A 19,576-nucleotide genomic window follows, 5' to 3' on the forward strand; every position below is an offset into this window, starting at 1 on the left:
ATGGAAGACCTTTCTCTCTGTCTCTCCCTCTCTCTGTCTGTAATTCTACCTCTCAAATAAATAAATAAATAAAATCTTTAAAAATATGAATGTGTTTGTCAAAGATGTTTATCATTGCAACATTTTTGATGACAGCAAACATGACCACCTAGCTTTACTACTCAGGTGATTATCTTGAGTATTCCAAACCAACTCAGTGCTGTACTTGATGGGTATACTGCTTATAAGTTTGCTGAGCTTATGTAAAATTTGGGCGTTGCTTCTGGTAAGATGCTGGAAAATGTTCTGAGTTTCTTGAAATCTGGTAATACTGTCTTTGTTGATATGGTTCTTGGCAAACCCATGTGTTTTCAGAGCTTCGATGAGTCTTCTCTTCTGGATCATTTCACTGTTTGCAACATGCGGCAGTTACTGTCAGTATTTTCAAAGTAAAAAACAAGAAAGCTACTAGAGTTGTCAAGGTCACTGAGATTGCCCAGACAGATGAGAAGGCCAAGTGACTATTGCCCTTGATCCCTTGCTAGCCCAGTCTGAATCAGTTGTGTGGGAATGACTTCAGAAGCAATTGTCTCGATTGACCATTTGAGTTTAATAGTAAAAGACTGGCTAATGATAACAATGGATGGTAAAAACCTTCACAAGGAAAGGAGAATGTTTTGTAGACCACTAGTGTGGGGAGGGCAGTTTTAAGATATTAGCTTTAAAATCCAGTGCTTTAAAAAAAAAAAAAAAACAGTTCATTTTACAATTACAAGCTTACCCCTCCACGAAATAAAGAATTCAACAGGTGGTAAGTAGCAAACACAAGTGTTTCTCAAGAGTATAGATAAGGGCTGTAACAATAATCAAATATCAACATGTCAATTTTGCTCATATATATTACATTTTTTGTACTCCATTAGTTTCCACAGATATGGGAAAACATACGATATTATTCTTTTGAGGACTGGCTTATTTCACTAAGCATAATGGGTTCCAATTGCATCTATTTTGTTGCAAAAGATAAGATTTCATTCCTTTTTATAGCTGAGTAGCATTCCATAAGGTACATATCCCACATTTTCTTTATCTAGTCATCAGTTGATGAGCATCTGGATTGATTCCATATTTTAGCCATTGTGAATTGAGCTTCAAAAACTATGGGGTACCGGTAACTCTTGTATATGCTGTTTTCATTTCATTTGGATACATTTTCAGGAGTGGGCTGGCCGAGTCATGTGGTAGATCTATTTTCCAATTTCTGAGGAATCTCCATATTGTCTTCCATTACGGTTGAAAAACTAATAATTTTAATAGAAACAAAGTGACTGAAAATTGTCACAGAATTTTGAGACCCATTAAAGCAAAATTTAATAAGGAAAAACAATTAATATAATTACAAACACAGGCTATCTATTTGTATCTCTTTCAATTTCTTTTCCTTAGAGTTTTATACTTTTCAGTATATGGTGTTTCAATTTTTTTGGTTAAACTTATTCCCAAGTATATTACTTTTATAGCTGTTATAAATGAAGTTGTTTCTTGGTTTCTTTATCAGATTATTCACTGCTAGCATATAGAAATAGTAGTGATTTCTATGTTGATTAATACCTTATAACTGTATTAAACCTACTGATTCTTACAGAGTTTTTTTTTTTTTGGTTGGCATCTATAGGATTTTATACACACACACACACACACATAATCATATCTTCTGCAAATAGGAAACATTTTATCTTCATCTCCAAGTTAAATGTAACTTTCTCTTCCTTAATTGCTCTGGTTATGCCATCCAGTACTATGTTGAATAGAAATGGAGAAACTGGGCATACTTGTCTTGTTTCATATCTTAGAAGAAGAGCTTTCAACTTTTCCCCATTCAGTATGATATTAACCATCGTTCTATCAGGTGTAGCACTTATTGTGTTCAGGTGTATTCCTTCTATAATTTTTGAGAGCTTTTGAGCATGAAATTATGTTAAATTTTGTCAAATATATTTCTACATACATTGAAATGATTATATAGATTTTGCCTTATGTTGGTGTTATGTATTACCTTTATTATTTTGTATATTTTGAACCATCCTTGCATCTGAGATGAATCACGTGATCTTGGTGAATAATATTTAATGTGCTAGTGAATTCAATTTGTTAATAAAGTGCTAAAGATTTTCAACAAGGAAAATAGTGTGTAGTTTCTTCATTTTTGTAGTGTCTCTATTTGATATAAGGTGATACTGGCCTCATAAAATGAGTGTGAAACTATACCTTCCTTTTTAGTTTTTTGAAACAGCTTGAAAAGAATTTATGTTATTCTTTAAATGCTTAATAGAATTAATCAGTGAAAGCCCTCAAGCCCTGGAATTTTCTTTGATGGGAGAATTTTTTATTAACAATCTCCTTATTATTTATCTATTAAGATTTTCTATTTATTTGTAGTTCAGTCTTGAGAGGTAGTATACATCAAGGAATCTATCCATTTCTCACACAATATCTAATTTGTTGGCATATAATTTTTCATAAGTTATCACATAACTTTCATAATTTATCATATAATGAATCCCTTGTATGTGGGTACTTCAAAAAAATTCCTGGGAAAATGGAGTTAAAAGAAAAGCTTAATTTGGTGTAAAGGTTTTTGAAAGCTGGGGCCGATGCTGTGGCACAGCAGGTTAATGCCCTGGCCTGAAGCGCTGGAATCCCATATGGGTGCAGGTTCTAGTCCCGGCTACTCTTCTTCCTGTCCAGTTCTCTGCTATGGCCTGGGATAGCAGTGGAAGATGGACCAAGTCCTTGGGCCCCTGCACCCACGTGGGAGACCTATAAGAGGCACCTGGTTCCTGGCTTTGGATTGGCACAACTCCGGCCATTGCAGCCATCTGGGGAGTGAACCATCAGTCGGAAGACCTTTCTCTCTCTGTCTCTACCTCTTTCTGTAACTCTGTCTTTCAAATAAGTAAAATAAATATTTTTTTTAAAAAAGAAAGAGATGCATTGCTTTTTAATACTATGCATTTATCACAAATATTTTGAAGATCCCTCATATTTCTGTTGAATCAATTTTAAGATCACCTTTTCCATTTCTTATTTTACTTAATCTCTTTTTATCATCATCTAGGTAAAAGTTTGTTTATTTTGTTTGTAATTTCCAAAATCATCTCTTAACTTCATTGACCTTTTTTTTAACTTTTATTTAATGAATATAAATTTCCAAAGTACAGTTTATGGATTACAATGGCTTCCCCCCACCCCATAACATCCCTGCCACCCGCAACCCTCCCCTTTCCCACTCCCTCTCCCCTTCCATTCACATCAAGATTCATTTTCATTTCTCTTTATATACAGAAGATCAGTTTAGTATATATTAAGTAAAGATTTCAACAGTTTGCTCCCACACAGAAACACAAAGTGAAAAATACTGTTTGAGTACTAGTTATAGCATTAAATCTCAATGTACAGCACACTAAGGACAGAGATCCTACATGAGGAGTAAGTGCACAGTGACTCCTATTGCTGACTTAACAAATTGACACTCTTGTTTATGGCATCAGTAATCACCCTAGGCTCTTGTCATGAGTTGCCAAGGCTATGGAAGCCCCCTGAGTTCACTGGCTCTAATCATATTTAGACAAGTCCATGGTCAAAGTGGAAGTTCTCTCCTCCCTTCAGAGAAAGGTACCTCCTTCTTTGATGACCCGTTCTTTCCACTGGGATCTCACTTGCATAGATCTTTCATTTAGGTTTTTTTTTTTTTTCCAGAGTGTCCTGGCTTTCCATGCCTGAAATACTCTCATGGACTTTTCTTTGACCTTTTATATAGTTTTTCTAGTGTCTATTTCATTTATTTCTGATTTGATCTTTATTATATGCTTCTTTCTGCTAACTTTGAACTCAATTCTTGTTTTTTTTTGGTTTCTCTTTTAAAAGACTGATTGATTTGAAATACAGAATGACAGGAAAGGAGAGAGTGAGGGAGTGAGGAAGGGAGAGAGACACACACACACATAGAGAGAGGCAGAGAGGGTGCCAGAGTCAAGAGCCAAGAACTCTTCTGTGCCTCCCATGTAGTTGGCTGGGAGTACTTGAGCCATCATCTGCTTCCTTCCCAAGAACATTATCAGGAAGCTGGATTGCAAATTTGTAGTTGGGAATTAAAATGACACTGTGATAAGAGAAGCAGATATTTCAAGCATTGGCTTACCCTGCTGTGAAACAGCGCATGCACCTTTCTGGTTTCTTAAGGTTATTTATCTGAGTTATGTCTTTATTGATAGGATTTTGGTTATGTTTTTTATTTTTTTTTTCATGTTTTTGAAAGGCAGAGAGAAGAGACAGAGAAATATCTCCATTGCTTGATTCATTCCCCAAATGCCTGCAATAGCTGGTTCTGGGCCAAACTGCAGCCAGGAGCTTGGGACTCCATCTAGGTCCCCTACATGAGTGTGACAGACCCAAGTACTTGAGCCATAACTTTCTGCTCCCCAGGATACACATTAGCAGGAAGCTAGAATAGGAAACAGAGTTGAGGATTGAACTCAGGTGCTCCCATATGGGACATTGTAGATGTCCCAAACAGCATCTTAAGTGTTACACTAAATGCCCACCCCTGATATAGGTGTTTACTGCTATAAATTTCCTTCTTAGAAATATTTTTGCTGGAAGAAATAGTTTTACTAAAAGAAAACATAAAGGAGAACTTCAGGAGACAGGAATATGCAAGGATTTTTTGAAACACACCATAAAAACACTAGAAAAAAAGCAAACATAGGCAAATGAGAGCTTATCAACTAAAGGGCTTCCACGAAACATAGGAAAGAATTAACAGAGCGAAGGGACACCAGAAATTGTGAAAATATTGACAAGTAATATATCTCACAAAAACTTACTAACCATAATTTATAAAGGACTTAGTAGCAAAATTTATAAAAAAATCAAACTTAAAAATGACAGTAAGGGAAGTGATGTAGGGACATGCTCAAGCTGACTTGCCCGAAACGGTAGAGTTAGAAACATACCAGCGGATTCCAATTCAATCCCATCAAGGTGGCATGTGTCAATGCCATCTCACTAGTCCAAGTGATCAATTTCTGTTCACAATTGATCATAAGGATAGGTCTAAGAGTCAAAGGGATCATATAAACAAGACTAGTATCTGCTAATACTAACCGATAGAATAAAAAAGGGAGAGAACAATCCAACATGGGAAGCAAGATACACAGCAGACTCATAGAATGGCAGATGTCCTAAACAGCACTCTGGCCTCAGAATCAGCCCTTAAGGCACACGGATCTGGCTGAAAAGCCTATGAGAGTATTACAGGCATGGAAAGCCAACACACTCTGTCAAAAAAAAAAAATGAAAGATCTCTGCGAGTGAGACCCCAGTGGAAAGAACAGGTCATCAAAGAAGGAGATGCCTTTCTCTGAAGGGAGGAGAGAACTTCCTCTTTGACTACGAACTTGTCTAAATATGATCAGAGTCGATGAACTCAAAAGGCTTCCATAGCCTTGGCAACTCATGACAAGAGCCTAGGGTGATTACTGATGCCATAAACAAGAGTGTCAATTTGTTAAGTCAACAATAGGAGTCACTGTGCACTTACTCCTCATGTAGGATCTCTGTCCTTAGTGTGCTGTACATTGAGATTGAATGCTATAACTAGTACTCAAACAGTATTTTTCACTTTGTGTTTCTGTGTGGGTGCAAACTGTTGAAATCTTTACTTAATATATACTAAACTGATCTTCTGTATATAAAGAGAAATGAAAATGAATCTTGATGTGAATGGAAGGGGAGAGGGAGCGGGAGAGGGGAGGTTTGCGGGTGGGAGGGAAGTTATGGGGGGGAAGCCATTGTAATCCATAAGCTGTACTTTGGAAATTTATATTCATTAAATAAAAGTTAAAAAAAATGCCAGTAGATTTAACCAGACATTTCTCAAATGAAGGTATGCAAATGGCTAAGAGTTACAAGAGAAAATATTGAGAAACACTAATATCAAGGAACTGCAAATTAAACCACAATGAATGGTGTGCCTTTGGCCATTTGTCCTGGTGGTTTAGATACCAGTTTGGTGACCGGGACCATGTCCTGCATCAGTTTGCCTGGGTTTGACTCCCAGCTCTGCCTCTTGATTTTGGTTTTCTGGTAGTACAAACCCTTTGGAAATTGCAGTAATTGTTCGAGTAATTGCGTTGTTGCCAACCACCTAGGAAACCTGGATTGATCTTCTGATACCTACCCCAGCCAGGTCCAGCCCTGAACATCATGATCATTTAGGGAATGAATCATTAGATGGGAGTGTACTGTCTCTGTCTCTCTCCCTCTCTGCCTTTTAAATAAAAAACAAACCACTCTAAGATAAATCATTTCACCTACTTTAGCATGGCTATTATCAAAATAGACAAAAGATCATAAATACTGGCCCTGATGTACAGAGGAGGAGACCCTTGCACACTGTAGGTGAGAATGTAAATTAGCATACCCATGATGCAAAACAGTATGGAGTGTCCTCAAAAAACTAATTGTGGTGTATATATCCAAGAGAAATGAAATGAGTCTGCTGAAAAAACTTTTGTACTCCCAAGTTTATTGCAGCACTATGCCTAAGAGCCAAGAAATGGAAACACCCCAAGTGCTCATCCTCTGATTAATAGACAAAGAATACATTACACACACACACACACACACACACAACGGGATACTATTTAGTCATAAAATGTTTGGAATCTTGTCATTTACAGCAATGTGGATGGAACTGGGTGTTGTTATGTTAAGCGAAAATAGACAAGCACAGAGAGATAAGTACCATTTGGAATATTAAAAAGCTGATCTCATAGAAGTTATAAGTAGAATGGTGGTTACTAGAGGTGGAATGGAGGGAGATAGAAAAAGGCTGATGAATGAGTACTAAGTTATAATTAGATAGGATTAAGGGGATTCTATTGCACAGTAGGGTGACTATAAATTATAATATGCTAACAATTTTTCTAAAATAATAGGAGCAAGGATTTGAATGTGTCACCATAAGTAAATATTAAAAGTTTGATGAAATATGTTTACCCTGATTAGACATTTTGCACTGTATATATACATAGAAATATCACACGGGAATAATTTTATGCCAGTTAAAATAAAATCTTAAAAATTTATTTTGCTATATCCCATAGATTTTTGATATGTTGTGTTTCCATTTTCCTTTGTCTCAAAATATTTAGTTACTGTTTCAATTTCTTGTATTTCTTTGTATTTTGAAGTTTCTGAAATTTCTCTTGTTGATTTTTTGTTTACATACCATTTTGATGGAAAAGATTCTTTATATGATTTCTGTCTTCTTAAATTTGTTAAGACTTGTACCTAATACATGATCTACCCTAGCAAGTGTTCCATATACAGTTGAAAAGAATGTGCATTCTCTTGCTGTTGGTACGAATGCTATATATATATTTGCTAGGTACATTTAATCTAAAATATAGTTCAATTGACTGTTTCTTTATTGATTTTGTCTGGATGATCTGTCCATTCCTGCAAGTGGAGTGTTGAAGTCTCCTACTTTTATTCCAGTCTCTCTCTCTTTCAGATGTATTAATATTTACTTTAAATTTTTAAGTGCTCTAAAGTTAGGTGCATAAATATTTACTTCTATAAACTCTTCTATTATCATTACAAAATAACCTTCTCTGTTTATCATTATAATTTTATTATTTAAAGTTAATTTTGTCTGATATAAGTAAATTTGCTCTTCTTCCCTTTTGGTTTCATTTGTATGGCATATCATTTTATTACCTCTACTTTCAGTCTATGTGTGTTCTAAAAGGTGAACTGAGTCTCCTGCAAACTGTATATAGTTGGGTCTTTCTGAAATACATTTAGCCATTCTATCTCTTTTGATGGGATAATTGAATCAGTTTACATTCAAGGTAATTAATAAAGACTTCTTTTTAACATTTTGCTTGTTACTTTCTAGCTGTTTTGTATGTAGTGATATATATATACAAACCTAGATAGTGATATATTTTGATATATTTACAAACCTATATAGTGATATATTTTGATATAGTGATATATATATATACAAACTTATAGAGTGATATATTTGATTCCCTGATATTTATTTGGTGTGTCTACAATAGGTAGTATATATTTTTTCATATGTTACAATTTTATTATAAATACAGAATACTTTAACTGATAACAACTTTGTTTACAAAAAACCTGTACAGATTTTCTCCACTCCTCACCCTACATTTACTGCAGCTCAATTCACAACAGTTAAGACATGGAATCAACCTAAATGCCCATCAACAGAACACTGGATAAAAAAATTATGGTATATGTACTCTATAGAATACTAGACAGCAGTAAAAAAAAGAAATCTGGTCATTTGCAACAAAATTGAGGAATCTGGAAAACATCATGCTGAGTGAAATAAGCCAGTCCCAAAGGGACAAATACCATATGTTCCCCCTGATTGGTGACAACTAACTGAGCACCTAAAAGGAAACATGTTGAAGTGAAATGGACACTATGAAAAACAATGACTTGATCATCCATTGTCCTAACTGTGGAAGAACAACTTACTACTTTATTCCTTTTAGTATTTTTTTGTTCTACTTAATACCATTGGTTGAACTCTTTAATTAACACACAATTTTTCTTAGGTGTTTAAATTTAACTGAAAGGTGATCTCTGTTGAATATAAGAGTGGGAATAAGAGAGGGAGGAGATATACAGTTTGGCACATGCTCACTCGGACTTGCCCCTAATGGTAGTGTTAGAAACGTGCCAGGGGATTCCAATTTAATCCCATCAAGGTGACATGTACCAATGCAATCTCACTAGTCCAAGTGATCAGTTTCAGTTCACAGTTGATCATAAAGATAGGTTTAAGAGTCAAAGGGATCACATAAACAAAACTAGTGTCTGCTAATACTAAGTGATATAATTAAAAAGGAGAGAATGATCCAACATGGGAAGCAGGATACACAGCAGACTCATAGAATGGCAGATGTCCTAAACTGTACTCTGGCCTCAGAATTAGCCCTTAAGGCATTCAGATCCGGCTAAAAAGCCCATGAGAGTATTTCAGGCATGGAGAACCAAGACACTCTAGCAAGAAAAAAAAAGACCTAAATGAAAGATCTCTGTCAGTGACATCCCAGCGGAAAGAATGGGCCACCAAAGAAGGAGGTACCTTTCTCTGAAGGGAAGAGAGAACTTCCGCTTTGACTATGACCTTATCTAAAATAAGGTTGGAGTTGGCGAACTCAAGGGGCTTCCATAGCCTTGGCAACTCATAACAAGAGCCTCCGGTGATTACTAATGCCATAATAAGAGTGTCAATTGTTAAATCAACAACAGGAGTCACTGTGCACTTACTCCCCATGTAGGATCTCTGTCCTTAATGTGTTGTCCAATGTGAATTAATGCTATAACTAGTACTCAAACAGTACTTTGCACTTTGTGTATGTGTGTGGGTGCAAACTGTTGAAATCTTTACTTAGTATATACTAAATTGATCTTTTGTATGTAAAGAGAATTGAAAATGAATCTTGATGTGAATGGGATGGGAGAGGGAGTGGGAGATGGGATGGTTGTAGGTGGGAGGGAGTTTATGATCCAAAAGTTGTACTTTGGAAATTTATATTTATTAATTAAAAGTTATAAAAAGAGGAAGAAAAAAATAAGTTTTGATGTTTTACTTTATATCTTTTTATATTGCATATCATTTAGCAAATTTTTATCTTAATATCTTAATAGTATTATCTTTAATTTTCATACTAAAGATAAGAGATTTGCACACCATCATTACATTATTAGAATATTCTGAATTTGCCTATGTACTTTTCAGATCTTTATTTATAGTTTTAATATTTTCATGTTATTTGTCATCATCTTTTCACTTTGAAGACGTACCTTAGCATTTCTTATAAGACAGGTCTGGTAATAAACTCCCTCAGCTTTTTTTGGGAAAGTCTATGTGTTTCCTTCATTAATGGAGGACGGCTTTACTGTGGACACTGTTTTTGGTTTGTAGTTTTATTCCTTATGCACTTTCAAGATGGCATCCCACTCTCTTCTGATCTGTGAGTTTTCCTCTGAGAAGTCTTCTAATAAGTGTGTGGATGCTCTCTTTGTCTTTGATTTTTGACTACTTGTTTATTTATTGGTGTAGTCTTATTTGGATAGAATCATACTGGAAAATTTGACCATCCTGTACTTGGATATGTATGTCTTCCTTAAAGTTTTAAAAGATTTCTGCTAGTAATCTTTTTTTAAAATAAGCTTTCTAGCACATTTTCTTTCCTTGTTTAATTTCTATGACTTGAAAATTTGCTCCTTTAATGCTTCCCCATAAATCTCATAAGCTTTCTCTACTACTTTTCATTCTGTTTTTCTTCTATGACGTTGTATTTTCAAATACACTTTAAATTCACAGATTCTTTCCTCTGCTTAATCCATTCTGCTTTTGGTGCTCTCTATTATATTTTTTTCATTTCTTTCATTGTATTGTTCAGCTTGAAGATTTTTATTTCAGTTTCTGTTACATTTTTTGGTTCCAATAACTTATTGTTTTCCTTTTTATGTTGCATTGTTTTTCTGTATTTTCTAGAAGTTTGCTAATTTTGACTACATTGTTAAATAATTCATACATCTCCTTTTCTTTAGGGTTAGTTAGGGGCTTCTATTTTTTCACTTTATATGTGTCCTATTTCCCTGATTTTTCTTGATTCTTGCAGTTGTGTGTCAACATCTACATTAGATAAAATAGGTACTTATTTCTATCTTTATGGACTGACTTTGGGAAAATCTCATGGTAGGTAACACTGGGGCACACCAGAAGCCCCAGGCAGATGCAGCTAGTGCAGATCTGGAATGCACCTGAGGTCAAGGGTTTGCCTGCTACTGAGGAATTCCTGAAGTCTGAGTCTGTTGATGTCAGTCACGCAGTTGTGTGTGCTGGAGAACATTTTTTTTTTTTTTTGAGGCTGGGGCCTGGCACTCAGGCAAGCCTAGAGGCTCAATCCAGGGGCCTACGTGAAATATGGGGAATTTGGTTTTCTCCAATACTGAGTTTTACTATTGAGCATAAAGAATCGTGGTCCAAAACAGATGGTAAATCTCCATGCTATGGTGCCTGAGATTAATGTAGGGGATATAGGTAATATAAAACTATCCTTCCTACTTTTTTCAATGTGTTTTTTCTTGTCAATGTGCTAATGCCAGTTACTGTGATCGTTCACCTGGTTTCGTTAGCTCCTGTGAAGCTATTTTTGTGTGTGGATAGTTTTATCAAATTTATGTTTCTAAGAAAGTATGATATGTGGAGAGTCCTACCCTCACCATCTTGCTGTACCTCTTCCTAAACTTACCTTTAATTTGTCAGATAATATTTTAAAAGCAATCAAATGTCTTAAGAAGCCATTCTGATTTTCATATAAATGAATGCTTTTAGTCACCTGATTACTTGCATACTTCTAGAGAGCATGATTTTTTTTTTTTGACAGATAGAGTTAGACAGTGAGAGACAGAGAGAAAGGTCTTCCTTCCATTGGTTCACCCCCTAAATGGCCGCCACAGCAAGAACTACGCCAATCCGAAGCCAGGTGCTTCCTCCTGGTCTCCCACGCGAGTGCAGGTGCCCAAGCACTTGGGCCATCCTCCACTGCCCTTCCGGGCCACAGCAGAGAACTGGACTGGAAGAGGAGCCGCTGGGACTAGAACCTGGCGCCCATATTGGATGCTGGCGCCACAGGTGGAGGATTAACCAAGTAAGCCACGGTGCCGGCCCATAGAGAGCATGAATTTCATCATGTGAAAGTTATTTTGGTGTCCATTCATTCCTTTACTTATTCATTAATTTATTGAGGGTACCTTATGTATCAGGTGCTATACTAGTTTCTGAGTAAACAAAAACATAAAATGGAGAAAAGGCTTTGTTATCTATCAGTTAATAATACTCTCGTGGAGCCTACAGATTATTACAATGCAGTATAATTACAAGGAAAGAGATGGATCCAAGGAGTCAGTGGAGAATACAGTCCAGACATCTCATTCAGAATTATGAACTAGAATGTAAAATTAGTTCATATCAACAATATCAATGAGCTAAATTTCTATTATAAGGATGATTTCATGCTAAATTCTGAGCATCTAAAAGATATATGACCTCAAGGGGTTTAAGATCTTATTGATGATCAATGAATAGAGCTTGTACACAGGATTCCTGTATGACAACAGCAGGAAATAATGTTGAAAAAAAAGTTTATTAATATGGACTTAAAAATGCAAAGACACTAATTTGGAAGTTTTCAAATAATCTACAACAAATTAGGTGTGGAGATTGTAGGAAACTGATTTTATCTACTTGTTATATAACATAGTGGTTACATTCAATCCATTTATAGTAGTGGCCTGATAACAAGGCCATAACATTTTCTGCGCATGACACTGAGCAGAAAAGCTATTATGTCTTTCAAGACAGAAGCTTTTGAATGTAGATTGTCTCATTCCATTTTGTGTTGTTATCACAATACTTGAGACTGGGTGACTTATAACAAACCCAATTTTTTGGCTTATAGCTCTGGAGACTTGGAGGTCCAAGATCAAGGCATGAGCATCTGGTGAGGAGCTCCTTGCTGTGTCATCACATGGCAGATGGCATAAAGGCAAGAACACAAGAGAGCTAATTCATTCCTGTGAGCCCTTTTTACAGTTAAAATAATCCATTCATGATGACAGAGGCCTCATGACAGAAATACCTCCCATTAGGCTCCATTTCCTGACACTGTTAAAATGGGGATTAAGTTTCCAACACATGAATTCTAGCAGATACATTCAAATCCAAATTGGAGCAAATTAATCAATCAAATGAAGTACAAATGAGTCCCAGGGCAACTGTTAACAATAATGATAAATAATACAGATTTTTAAGATACCTAACCATTGAAATACCATTTTTGAAATTCAGTACTGCAATTTCAAGGTCCATTTCCATTAACTAGCATACTGAGAAGAAAATGTTAGGTATGTCCTCACAGATAACAAGCAGTTGAATAGTGTTTAAAAAACAGTAATAAAAAGACAATAGTAATTTGCTAAGCCAATGTGTCAAAATTTAGATTTCGCAAAAAGTGGAGTGTAGTGAATTGGGGGTCAGATTTTCAAACAAGTCATCAAGGGGAAAATAAGAAAAGTGCCAAAGAGCTAAATATGCATGAAGCTGCTACTGAAGTTTAATGGAAAAATGGGGCTCTTGTCAGCTAGCTGAGTACTTAATAATGTTAACACCACTACAAACAAGTTGGGGTTTATTGCTTCAATTTCCTACTACTGGCAAGAGAATTAACAAGACTGATGCATTAAGATCTCAGATTTCAGTCAAATTAGGTGACTAAGAGGGTGATGAAAAAATACTTGTTCTCAAAGGGAACACAACTCTATCAGGAACTTGTTACATTCTGCATCAGATTATTGGATGAGCTGCTGATTTAACAGTTACACTGAAGAGGAAACCCTTTATTCAACCCTTTTCGTACAAGAGCTATTATATGTTAGATCATTTAAAGGAATAATATATAGAGATAGTAGGTACAGGTACATCTTTGAATATTTGAAAATGAATTCAGTGAAATGAATACAATCCAGTGCCTTTGTGAATATCCTTACTTCATTTAGAATGCAAGATATTATTGAAGCAGACTATATTTTAAGGTAAACGTACTTAAGTTTTCTATCAGATTAATTGGAGGATCTCCAAGCACTTATATGATTTGTCTGGAATTTCTTGGTCAAATAGAAACTTCCCCCTTCAAGCTCTTTTTCATCACTAGTGTGGATAACACCATCCAATCAATTGTTTTTGTTATTTCAAGCATATACTTTTTCTGACTCCTAAACTGGAAAAGGTGTTATAAGAAAAGTAAAAGTAATAAACTGATGAAGGGTTAAAATGTTGCTTAGGAAGTTTATCAGTTGCTTCAGCTTCTTCAGTGAAAAATATCTTTGTTGTGAACTCAAGTCAAAGAAAGACACCTAATGGAGAAAAAAAGCAGACTGTCATTATTCAAATATTAACTGTACATAGTAGAATATGAAAAGCCAATCCTAATTTCAAGTTGATTTTTTTTTCTAAAAGACTTACCTTACTTAATTCTTTTATTGGAATAGAAATAGAATCATCAAATCTTAACTTGTTATGCCTTAAAGTTAAGTGGTTTAAAATTCTAGCAATGTAATTCTTTTTAAAATGAAATGTTATGTGAAATCCCTTTATAAGAGTGTTTCAAAAGTTTGTGGGAAATTGAATTAAAAGATAATATAAATTTTCAATGGACTTTTTGAATACACACACACACACCACACACATGAAAGCAGAACTTCTTTGGTAAAAATGGGAAAAGGAGCTAGACCTATCAGCTGCACTGCCCCTCGCAAAAAGTACCTTACAGGAGCTGAAGAACAGCAATTAGAAAACACACCAATTTCACAGATGGTAAGACTAAGGGTTCAGAATAGCGAAATTATTTGGCTGAGGTCATACAACAAACAAGGCAGAAGTAGTAGTTAGTCATAGAACCCAGATCTCAGTTGGGCTAGAGTCAAGATGCTAATAGGCATTTACTGGAAGATATAAGATGCCTGAGCTCTTTAGGCATCTCAAACTGTCACCTTGTGAGACATTTCAGAAATAATTAACACAAAACAGAAAGTTGTATTAATTCTTTCCCCTATTAAATTGAGAGTTTAAGAGTAAAAAGGAAAACAACTTTTGTTTAGTGCTTGGTAGCTCTAAATTCCATGCAGAAAAGGAAGAGGTTAGGCATGGTCATTAGGAGAGCTTCTTACAGAAGCCAATGTTGCTTGGGAAATTACAGGACTACTGACTAGAATACATCAAGTACAAACGGGAGATGTAATAATAGAAAAGTAGTTATGCACCTAAGTTTTGAAATGTAGTATTACATCCATCTTGAGAGATAATCACTCCTGTCATTACTAAGCTCCATGATCACTCAGTCTAACATGATGCTTTGTGCCAAATCCTATCACAGGTGGATCTCACTTCAGAACCCTGGGTTCTTATGGCTCAGCTGGGTTTCAGGCAGAGGAGAGAAATAGCCTCCCTGACAGTTTTTACTGACCTTTAGGTATTGGTTATTGGCCTACTTAATTGAAATAAATGATTTTTTTTCATTAGTGCTTTATGGAGTCATTTAAAATTATAATCTTTCCTGTCTAAGAATTAGTTTAATATGATCCACTATGATTACCTCTAATTGGATTTAATTTAGATTGAAGTGTTAGAGCTCATATAATGGATAGGGCTCCATTGCAGAGGATGAGTATGTGTGTGTGTGTGTGTGTGTGTGTTCAAATTTCAGGAGATTGATTTTTCTTGCTAACTGACTGCTGCAATTGTGTTACTAAACCTGGGGCTAGCAAAACACCCAGAATGCTATTTTATTCCAAAGATAGTTTGTCCTTGTTGAAAGTTGAGGTTACAGAACATACAGTGTATAAAAATTCTGTCTTGGGAAGGAAAAAAAATAGAGTCACACTATTTTCTTCTATTCTTCCACCCTGCCTCCTGAGGGTACTCTGCAACTTTTTATATTTTTGTATCTACATCTGTCTGTCAGACTCATGATGTTTGGTTGGCTATCCTTGTATAGAATCTGAACCTTCTTTAATGGGCAGAATGATAAATGGGATACATATTTAATTGGGGGAATAGTCTTGAAAAAAACAGTCGGAGGATCTAAACAATGGGTGAAATACTCTTCATGAGAGGCATTTCTCAGCACCTGACATCAGTATTTGCTTTCTGCTGTCTTCCATGTCCTGAATGGACGTTTGCTTGCCTCGTTGTTTCCTTCCGCTTTTAGGGCTATATAATGACTTAGTTTTGCCATAATCAGGTGACTGAAACATTTTTGCACTCTACAAACACGTATTTTTAAAGCCATTCATACAGTGACACTGTGTCTTCGAAGCTCACCGTCTCATCAAGGGCCTGGCATTCACAGCTCACTAATGCACTGGCCTCGTTCCTTTTCTGACAGGAGGTATCACTTAGAAGCCTGTTCCCACCTCAGGCTCATTCAATCTAAAACCTAACTGGCTTACAGATGATTTATTTTAGTGATTAACACTTCAGATAGATTACCCTTCAACTTAGATGCTGTGGATGGATTTGGTTATCATAGTGTGCAGATTTAAGGCTTGTTCTTAAAAACTATAAAGATGAGTTATCAGAACTGCTCCCTGTAAAATTGGAAGCATTATGAACCAACTGAACATGTATATGAAATCAAGAGAGGGCAGGAAGAGCAAATATGATTCCAAACCCAACTGATGTAATGCTTTTGGTTCCTATCCAATCTTTCCTAGGATTCTGAGAGCTAGAATTCATAGCCTTAGGAATAAGTTAAAATGAGTTTCAGAATATTTAAAGACTAAAAAAATAAGGAGTTAGAGTAAAATTTTATTCAAACCAGGCAAATTTACCACTATTTCATTCACTATGATATTTCCCTAGCTGGAAACATCTGTGCATAGGAATAATAGAAATTGGTCTCATCAGGACTTGAAAATCCACAAAAGAGTTGAATGTTTGTGCTTCTTTTATCCTGCCTAGGATGAGTCCCCTTACAAAGTGTTACTTTCAGTGTAAAATGTTGATTGTAACCAGACTTTCTGCTTCTCTGTGGAGTTTCTGTCTCTTCCTTGAAGGACAAACAGGAACAAACATCCAGACATCATTATTTTCAGAAGGTACAAGCAGTCTCCAATTACTACATAGAGAAAGGAGAAAGTCCAATTTTCCTTTCCTTCTTTGAGGTGAAGTATATAACAAATCTATACATTATCAGTCCATGGCAGTTTATTTTTGGTCTACAGTTAAAGCATAAAGATAATATTTAGGAATTTATATAATTTAGTGAAGCATCTACAGGATTAAATAAATGTATGGAAGTATGAGAATACCCACAAGAAATAGGAAGTTGTAGCACAAATGGACAGTAGGTGTGGGTGGACAGGACACTCATTTACTCATGTCAATCCAATCCAGAATATGAACCATGGAATCCTAACTCCACTGTAGTTGAGATGTTGTATCATTCATTTTAATACTCTTCCATTCAAGCTCTATTAAAAGTAGTGAATGACATACATTCATTATATTTCAGATTTATATTAATATAAATTATTTTCATGGTGGAGGAATAAAATTTCATTCTGTTTCTTATGGTTCTTGCAAGCACTCTGAGGTGTCACAAAACCAGTGTTGGGAATCTGATCTAACTTCCACTAAATTTGCTTTAAACTGTTAGTAAGTTTCAAATTTGTAATGAATATATTTAGAAATCATGAGGACAAACTTCATTTGCTTTTTTTTTCTTAACACTTCTGTTTTTAACATTTTATTTAATAAATATAAATTTCCAAAGTACAACTTTTGGATTATAGTGGCTTTTGCCCCCCATAACCTCCCTCCCACCTGCAACCATAGCATCTCCTGCTCCCTCTCCCATCCTATTCACATCAAGATTCATTTTCAATTCTCTTTATATACAAAAGATCAATTTAGTATATACTAAGTAAAGATTTCAACAGTTTGCACCCACACACATACACAAAGTGCAAAGTACTATTTGAGTACTAGTTATACCGTTAATTCACATAGTACAACACATTAAGGACAGAGATCCTACATGAGGAGTAAGTGCACAGTGACTCCTGTTGTTGATTTAACAATTGACACTCTTGTTTATGGCATCAGTAATCACCCAAGGCTCTTGTCATGAGTTGCCAAGGCTATGGAAGCCTCTTGAGTTCGCCAGCTCTGCTGTTATTTAGACAAGGTCATGGTCAAAGTGGAAGTTCTCTCCTCCCTTCAGAGAAAGGTACCTTCTTCTTTGGTGGCCCGTTCTTTCCGCTGCGCTGGGCTCTCACTCACAGAGATCTTTCATTTAGTTTTTTTTTTCCCCAGAGTGTCTTGGCTTTCCATGCTTGAAATACTCTCATCTGTTGTTGGTAGATTTCTGTATGTGATCCATTCTAACTGGGGTGAGGTGAAACCTCATTGTAGTTTTGATTGGCATTTCCCTGATTGCTAGTGATCCTGAACAGTTTTTCATGTGTCTGTTGGGCATCTGGATTTCATCTTTTGAAAAATGTCTATTGAGGTCCTTGGCCCATCTCTTAAGTGGGTTGTTTGTTTTGATGTTGTGGACTTTCTTGATTTCTTTGTAGATCCTGGTTATCAACCCTTTATCAGTTGCATAGTTTGCAAATATATTTTCCCATTCTGTTGATTGCCTCTTCACTTTCCTGACTGTTTCTTTTGAAGTACAGAAACTTCTCAATTTGATGCCATCCCAATTGTTAATTTTGGCTTTGACTGCCTGTGCCTCCGGCGTCTTTTCCAAGAAGTCTTTGCCGGTACCTATATCATGCAGGGTTTCTCCAATATTCTCTAATAATTTGATGGTGTCGCGTTGTATTTAGATCTTTAATACATGATGAGTGGATTTTTGTGTAAGGTGTAAGGCAGGGGTCTTGCTTCTGTCTTCTACATGTGGAAATCCAATTTTCCCAGCACCATTTTTTGAATAGACTGTCCTTGCTCCAGGGATTGGTTTTAGATCCTTGATCAAATATGAGTTGTCTGTAGGTGTTTGGATTGATTTCTGGTGTTTCAATTCTGTGCCATTGGTCTATCCATCTGTTTCTGTACCAGTACCATGCTGTTTTGATTACAACTGCCCTGTAGTATGTCCTGAAATCTGGTATTGTGATGCCTCTGGCTTTGTTTTTGTTGTACAAGATTGTTTTAGCTATTCGAGGTCTCCTGTGCCTCCATATGAATTTCAGCATCATTTTTTTCCAGATCTGAGAAGAATGTCATTGGTATTTTGATTGGTATCACATTGAATCTATAAATTGCTTTTGGGAGAATGGACATTTTGATGATATTGAATCTTGCAATCCATGAGCATGGAAGTTTTTTCCATTTCTTGGGATCTTCTTCTATTCTTTATGATTTTGTAATTTTCATCGTAGAGATCTTTGACATCCTTGGTTAAGTTTATTCCAAGGTATTTGATTGTTTTTGTAGCTACTGTGAATGGGATTGATCTTAGCAGTTCTTTCTCATCTGTGCCATTGCCTGTGTATACAAAGGCTGTTGGTTTTTGTGCATTGATTTTATATCCTGCTACTTTGCCAAAATCTTCTATGAATTCCAATGGTCTCTTAGCAGAGTTCTTTGGATCCCCAAATAAAGAACCATATTATCTGCAAAGAGGGATGGTTTGACTTCTTTCTTCCCAATTTGTATCCCTTTAATTTCTTTTTCTTGCCTAATGGCTCTTGCTAAAACTTCCAGTACTATATTGAATCGCAGTGTTGAGAGTGGGCATCCCTGTCAATTCCAGACCAATTTCAAAGGATTTCCAATTAAGGTCACAGCTGACTTTTTATCAGAAACCCTACAGGCTAGGAAAGAATGGCAAAATATATTCCAAATATCAAGAGAAAATAAACTGTCAACTCAGAATATTGTATCCTACAAAGAGCTGTCATTGATGAG

The sequence above is a fragment of the Oryctolagus cuniculus genome, chromosome X (assembly GCF_964237555.1).
Source record: "Oryctolagus cuniculus chromosome X, mOryCun1.1, whole genome shotgun sequence".
NCBI lineage: Eukaryota > Metazoa > Chordata > Mammalia > Lagomorpha > Leporidae > Oryctolagus > Oryctolagus cuniculus.